The sequence below is a fragment of the Macrobrachium nipponense genome, chromosome 31 (assembly GCF_015104395.2).
Source record: "Macrobrachium nipponense isolate FS-2020 chromosome 31, ASM1510439v2, whole genome shotgun sequence".
Lineage (NCBI taxonomy): Eukaryota > Metazoa > Arthropoda > Malacostraca > Decapoda > Palaemonidae > Macrobrachium > Macrobrachium nipponense.
Genome location: NC_061093.1, coordinates 53,393,933 through 53,400,420, shown reverse-complemented (window position 1 = coordinate 53,400,420; position 6,488 = coordinate 53,393,933). Strand labels below are relative to the sequence as shown.

General features: G+C 34.6%; 1 pseudogene; it reads left to right on the top strand.

Annotated features, from left to right (window-relative positions):
* Window positions 1-536, top strand: part of LOC135206549 (cuticle protein AMP1A-like) — a 6,025-nt pseudogene extending 5,489 nt beyond the window's left edge.
* Window positions 537-6,488: the final 5,952 nt, after the last annotated feature.

Here is a 6,488-nt window from a genome sequence, read left to right as displayed (position 1 = left end):
GACGGCAAATACAACTTCGACTTCGAATCCGAAAATGGCATCAGGTTCTCCGAGGCTGGATCTCCCGACGGAGATGAGGACGCCATCGTCAGTGCTGGACAATACTCGTGAGTTTCTCCCACTGTCTCTTTCAAACGTTCTTGAATTAAAAAGTTAAATATGGAGTCGATAATGATAGACTACTCGCTGTGAAATTACAGTACAATTACATTTTGTTATCCTTGCAGCTACACTGCTCCTGACGGTACCGAAGTCGTCGTGAAATACGTCGCCAACGAGAACGGCTTCCAACCCCAGTCCGACCTTCTGCCAGTAGCCCCGAATTCCCCCACCCAATTCCCCAGTTCGTGCTGGACCAGATCGCCTTTGCTGCTGAGGAAGACGCCCGCCGTGCCCGTGATGGCTCTCGTGAGGCTCCTTCCAGGTCCTACGGCGCCCCTCAGTAATCTCTTTTGATCTCTGACCCTTCGAAACTGTGATCACAAATTGCTCATGTATTTATTCTATTTATAAATGAAATAGAATCTACTATAAAATTCATTGTTTTCTTTGCCATGCAATTTTGAGTGTCAAGAATAGTCATTCTGAAAAACCAACCATCATGTGGAAGAAATTGTAGGAAAAATTCATCACAGTACTTGACAAAAACAAAAAAAGTCCCGAAAACTCACAAAGTTGCATGAATGCGAACTGGGCCACTGATATGAAATTCAAACTTCCAACGACTATGATGTTATTAGAAATAGTAACAGGAGGAGAAAAGAAATATAGAAAAGAGGGGATCAGTTATTAGAAAAAAATAAATAATTGAATAGATAAAAATATGAGTAAATTAATAAGATATAAAGAGAATTGTTTTTAAGGATAGTACTGCGTTGCATCCTTGCTTGATTTTTAGAGGTTCCAGTTGCAAAACTTCCTAAATGAGACAGGACTTCTGGAAAACTGGAACCAAAAAGTCCAACAACAGGTCCGTTAACAGGTCATCTGCGCACTATGTATATCTTATTTTGGGTTACTTCAGCATAGAAGTTTTATATAGTCCTTTGACGCTCAGGGAGTAATCCCACAAACTTCTTTGCTGTTGTTGTTGCTCTTGTTCTTGTTGGGGATAAGGAAAGGTCTAAGGAAGAGCCTAAAAAGGTCTGAAAAGTGTTTCTTCTTGTTTTTAAGTTAAAGATACAATGAATTTCAGGATTGGATATTTATGATTTATCTATTAGACTGAAAATATAGAAAAAAATAAATAATGTGCAAATTATACAGTACACAAAAATTATGTCTAATAAAATATAGCATATTTATTTTAATTTTCGTTGGTGAAACAAGGCTCTATTTAATCGTAGATTTGAGCACATTTCCATCTACGTTAAAAGTTAGGAATATAACTTATGCGTGAGGGGGAAATCTTGCACGCGTCTCGAGTAAGCCGGAGGTCGGGTCACGCCTTGTTAGTGAACATCTTTGTCTTTGAACCATTCATACTGATATAAGAACTGACAACCGGGCCATAGAAGAAAAAATCTGGCCAAAACCAGAACATTCCAAAGTAAGATCGCCCAAACAACTGGACACATACCTGCACATACACAAACGTGTGAGAGAAAGTAGACATATGGAAGTTCCCACAGCAAAAAGGGAAACGTGATGCTATTCCATACAGGAAATAGTGATGGATATATCTGAGAAGTGCTGAAGGTGACGGAGTAATATTTATATTTATCATAGTAATAATATTTGTAATGGATATTGTGTTTTTTCTCTTTTACCTTACTCAAACTAATAATAAATCACTTCGTTATATTCTGGAAGTGGAAGATCTATAAAAATTGTCATGTTTTGCCAAATTACGTGGAAGAGTATATATAATATATTATATAATATATATAATATATCTATTATTAATATTAATATATATTATATATATATATATATATATATTATTATATATTATATATATATCTAATAAAAGGAGCCCATAAAAACACCAAAATGTAGAGAGAAAAGTACTATATTCAGAGACTGCTGTCTCTCTCTTCAGGTATATGAATGAGAAAAGTTTACAGAAAAGGTGGTATTTATACCAGGAGATTCTTTTCTCCACAAGTAAGCCAATTTAGGTCACCCGCTGATAATCTTCCTTTAATCTTCTTAAGCGTTGGTTGAATGAACACTGCGTCGACGATGTCCGATGTCCAATTCCCTTTTGAGATGTTCATACCTGCTTCTCTTTTATTAAGGCCGATTCCATCATTTGACTCTTGTACCGGCCAGTTGCTGCTATAAATTACAACGTGACATATTCCAGTTTATTCTATGGTTATGTTCATTTATATGATTGAAAATAGCCGAGTTCTGTTGTCCATACCTAACTGACCGTTTGTGTGGTTATTAATCTCTGGGGAAGTGATTTACCTTGTAAATCCGATGTAAGATTGGTCACAGTCCTGGCATGGGATCTCATATAACCCCAGAGTCTTTGGGCGATGGTCTTTTGTTGGACGTTAATCAGGATTTGGCTAAGGTATTTGGGTAGGTAAATGCAAAAGGGTTGGATTTTCCCAAGGGTGTGAGTTACTCTCTTAATCGTCTCCAGGTGGGGAATTTTTATTTTATTGTTGGGTGTGTCTCTGGTCTTGTCTTTAGGGGGTCGGTAGAAATTACGTTTGCTTTTTGAATTGCTTTTCTCAATTATAATTGGTCAGGATACTTTAAGATGAAAGTTGCTTGCGAATTAGTTCAAATTCTTTTCCAGGAAATCTGGGGAACAAATTCGTAAGGCTCTTAAGAAAGTTGCTAGCTAGACCTATCTTGATAGTATTGTCATGATAGCTAAAGTAGTGAATATATGAAAGTGAGAACGTTGGTTTTCTGTATATGGTAAATTTGTATTCTGTCGTGTCTCTGATTATTAAAACATCAAGAAAAGGAATTTTGTTGTCTGTTTCCCATTCAACTTTAAAGAAATTTGATGCTGGGCACTAATTCGTTTAATTTTGAGAGGAATTCATTAAAATTACCCCCACTTATTATCCCAAAATGTTAGTATGTCATCCACGTATCTCATCCACAGCATGTTTTTGGGTTTTATTGCATTTGATTACTGTAGTTTCAAAGTATTATATATACAGATTGGCTAAAATAGGACTTAAAGGACTACCCATACTACACCCGAATTTTTGCTTGTAGAATGATCCCCGAATGAAAATACGTTATTAGATGCACATAATTCAACTAACTTTATTATTTTGTCAAGTGCCAAAGGGAAATGATCTGAATAGGGGGATAATTTTTTCCCTTAAAAAACTGAAGAACGTCCTGTACTGGTACTTTTGTGAATAGGGAGTCTACGTCAAGGCTTAAAAAGTTTTATGTTGTGAAGTGGTATATGTGCTTCTCTGAATTTGTGACAAAAGTCTTCCGAATGTTTGATGTGACTGGGAGAAAAAGTGCCTAAAAAAGGAGAAAGGAGGCCAGCTAACCATTTAGAAAGATTTTGAATTGAAAGCTCCGGCGCATGAAACGATGGGTCTGAATGGAAGATTGTCTTTGTGAGTTTTGGGAAGACCATAAAAGTAGGGTAATTTAGGATTAATTACTTTTAAATTTCTCTAATAGTTCAATACTCTTTTTGTCTTGGCCAATTAATCTTACTTTCCAAGAAAAATTCTGTGGGAACGTTTCTGGAGGGGATTTTTCGTCAGTTTTCGTAAGTATTTGTGTCGCTAAGGAGCTGGTTGATTTTGTCGAGGTAGAAGTCTTTGTCCATTATTACAATTTTGCCGTCTTTGTCGGATCTACTTATTATACATCTAACTTTTTTAGCGAGTGGATGGCTATCATGAATCTGCGGAGAACAGGATATTCTTATGAAGGTCAGTTAAAGCATTTAGTAACACTCCTTTTAAACATATCTCTTCACGGCTGTAGTTTTTTGTCAGATATGAATTTATCAAAAGCCACTATGAAGTCTAGGTTGTTTTTGCGGTCTGGCATTAGGGCAAAGGATAAGCCTAAATTTAAAACTAAATGTTGATTTACAGTAAGGGGGGTGTTGGATAAGTTTAAAACTTTGTCTTGTTGTTCAAGATTATTCCATGCGCTATTATCTATTAGGTTATTTAACTTGCGTAAAAGTCTGTTGGAATGAGTCACGTTCCCACAGAATTTTTTCGGAAAGTAAGATTAATTGGCCAAGACAAAAAGAGTATTGAACTATTAGAGAAATTTAAAGTAATTAATCCTAAATTACCCTACTTTTCTTATGGTCTTCCCAAAACTCACAAAGACAATCTTCCATTCAGACCCATCGTTTCATGCACCGGAGCTTTCAATTACAAATTTTCTAAATGGTTAGCTGGCCTCCTTTCTCCTTTTTTTAGGCACTTTTTCTCCCAGTCACATCAAACATTCGGAAGACTTTTGTCACAAATTCAGAGAAGCACATATACCACTTCACAACATAAAACTTTTAAGCCTTGACGTAGACTCCCTATTCACAAAAGTACCAGTACAGGACGTTCTTCAGTTTTTAAGGGAAAAATTATCCCCCTATTCAGATCATTTCCCTTTTTTTGGCACTTGACAAAATAATAAAGTTAGTTGAATTATGTGCATCTAATAACGTATTTTCATTCGGGGAATCATTCTACAAGCAAAAAATTCGGGTGCAGTAGGGTAGTCCTTTAAGTCCTATTTTAGCCAATCTGTACATGGAATACTTTGAAACTACAGTAATAAATGCAATAAAACCCAAAAACATGCTGTGGATGAGATACGTGGATGACATACTAACATTTTGGGATAATAAGTGGGGTAATTTTAATGAATTCCTCTCAAAATTAAACGAATTAGTGCCCAGCATCAAATTTAAAGTTGAATGGGAAACAGACAACAAAATTCCTTTTCTTGATGTTTTAATAATCAGAGACACGACAGAATACAAATTTACCATATACAGAAAACAACGTTCTCACTTTCATATATTCACTACTTTAGCTATCATGACAATACTATCAAGATAGGTCTAGCTAGCAACCTATTCTTAAGAGCCTTACGAATTTGTTCCCAGATTTGCCTGGAAAAAGAATTTGAACTAATTCGCAAGCAACTTTCATCTTTAAAGTATCCTGACCATATAATTGAGGAAAGCAATTCAAAAAGCAAACGTAATTTTCTACCGACCCCCCTAAAGACAAGACCAGAGACACACCCAACAATAAAATAAAAATTCCCCACCTGGAGACGATTAAGAGAGTAACTCACACCCTTGGGAAATCCAACCCTTTTGCATTTACCTACCCAAATACCTTAGCCAAATCCCTGATTAACGTCCAACAAAAGACATCGCCCAAAGACTCTGGGGTATATGAGATCCCATGCCAGGACTGTGACCAATCTTACATCGGATTTACAGGTAATCACTTCCCCAGAGATTAATACAACACAAACGGTCAGTTAGGTATGGACAACAGAACTCGGCTATTTTCAATCATATAAATGACATAACCATAGAATAAACTGGAATATGTCACGTGTAATTTATAGCAGCAACTGCCGGTACAAGAGTCAAATGATGGAATCGGCCTTAATAAAAGAGAAGCAGGTAAATGAACATCTCAAAAGGGAATTGGACATCGGACATCGTCCTGACGCAGTGTTCATTCAACCAACGCTTAAGAGATTAAAGGAAGATTATCAGCGGGGGTGACCTAAATTGGCTTACTTGTGGACGAATCTCTTGGTATAAATACCACCTTTTCTGTAAACTTTTCTCATTCATATACCTGAAGAGAGAGACAGCAGTCTCTGAAATATAGTACTTTTCTCTCTACATTTTGGTGTTTTTATGGGCTCCTTTTATTAGATGGAATTCTGTTGTTACAGAACACTTTTACCAATCAATCTATATATATATATATATATATATATATATATATATATATATATATATATATATATATGTATATATATAGATATATTATATATCTAAATACATAATATATATATTATATGATTATATATACTATATATGTGTCTGTGATATATATATATTAAGGTGAAAATGTCGGTCACTATCCAACTCACTATACTTCAGATATGATGAAAAATTCATATATATATATATATATATATATATATATATATATATATATATATATATATATATATACATACATACATACATATATATATATATATATATATATATATATATATATATATATATATATATATATATATATATATATATATATATATATATATATATATATATATATATATATATATATATATATATATATATAAGAGAATACAACAGGATAATGAAAGTTAGAAATCCAATCGCTTTCGTCTTTACTAAGACATAGTCAAGGAACGAATGAAATACAATTGGAGAGAAAGTTATCAGGTAAACAACAGATCAAAAATACCAGATGGTTAATTGTCAAAAGCGCTTGGATTTCAGACTATCATTTTCCTGTGGT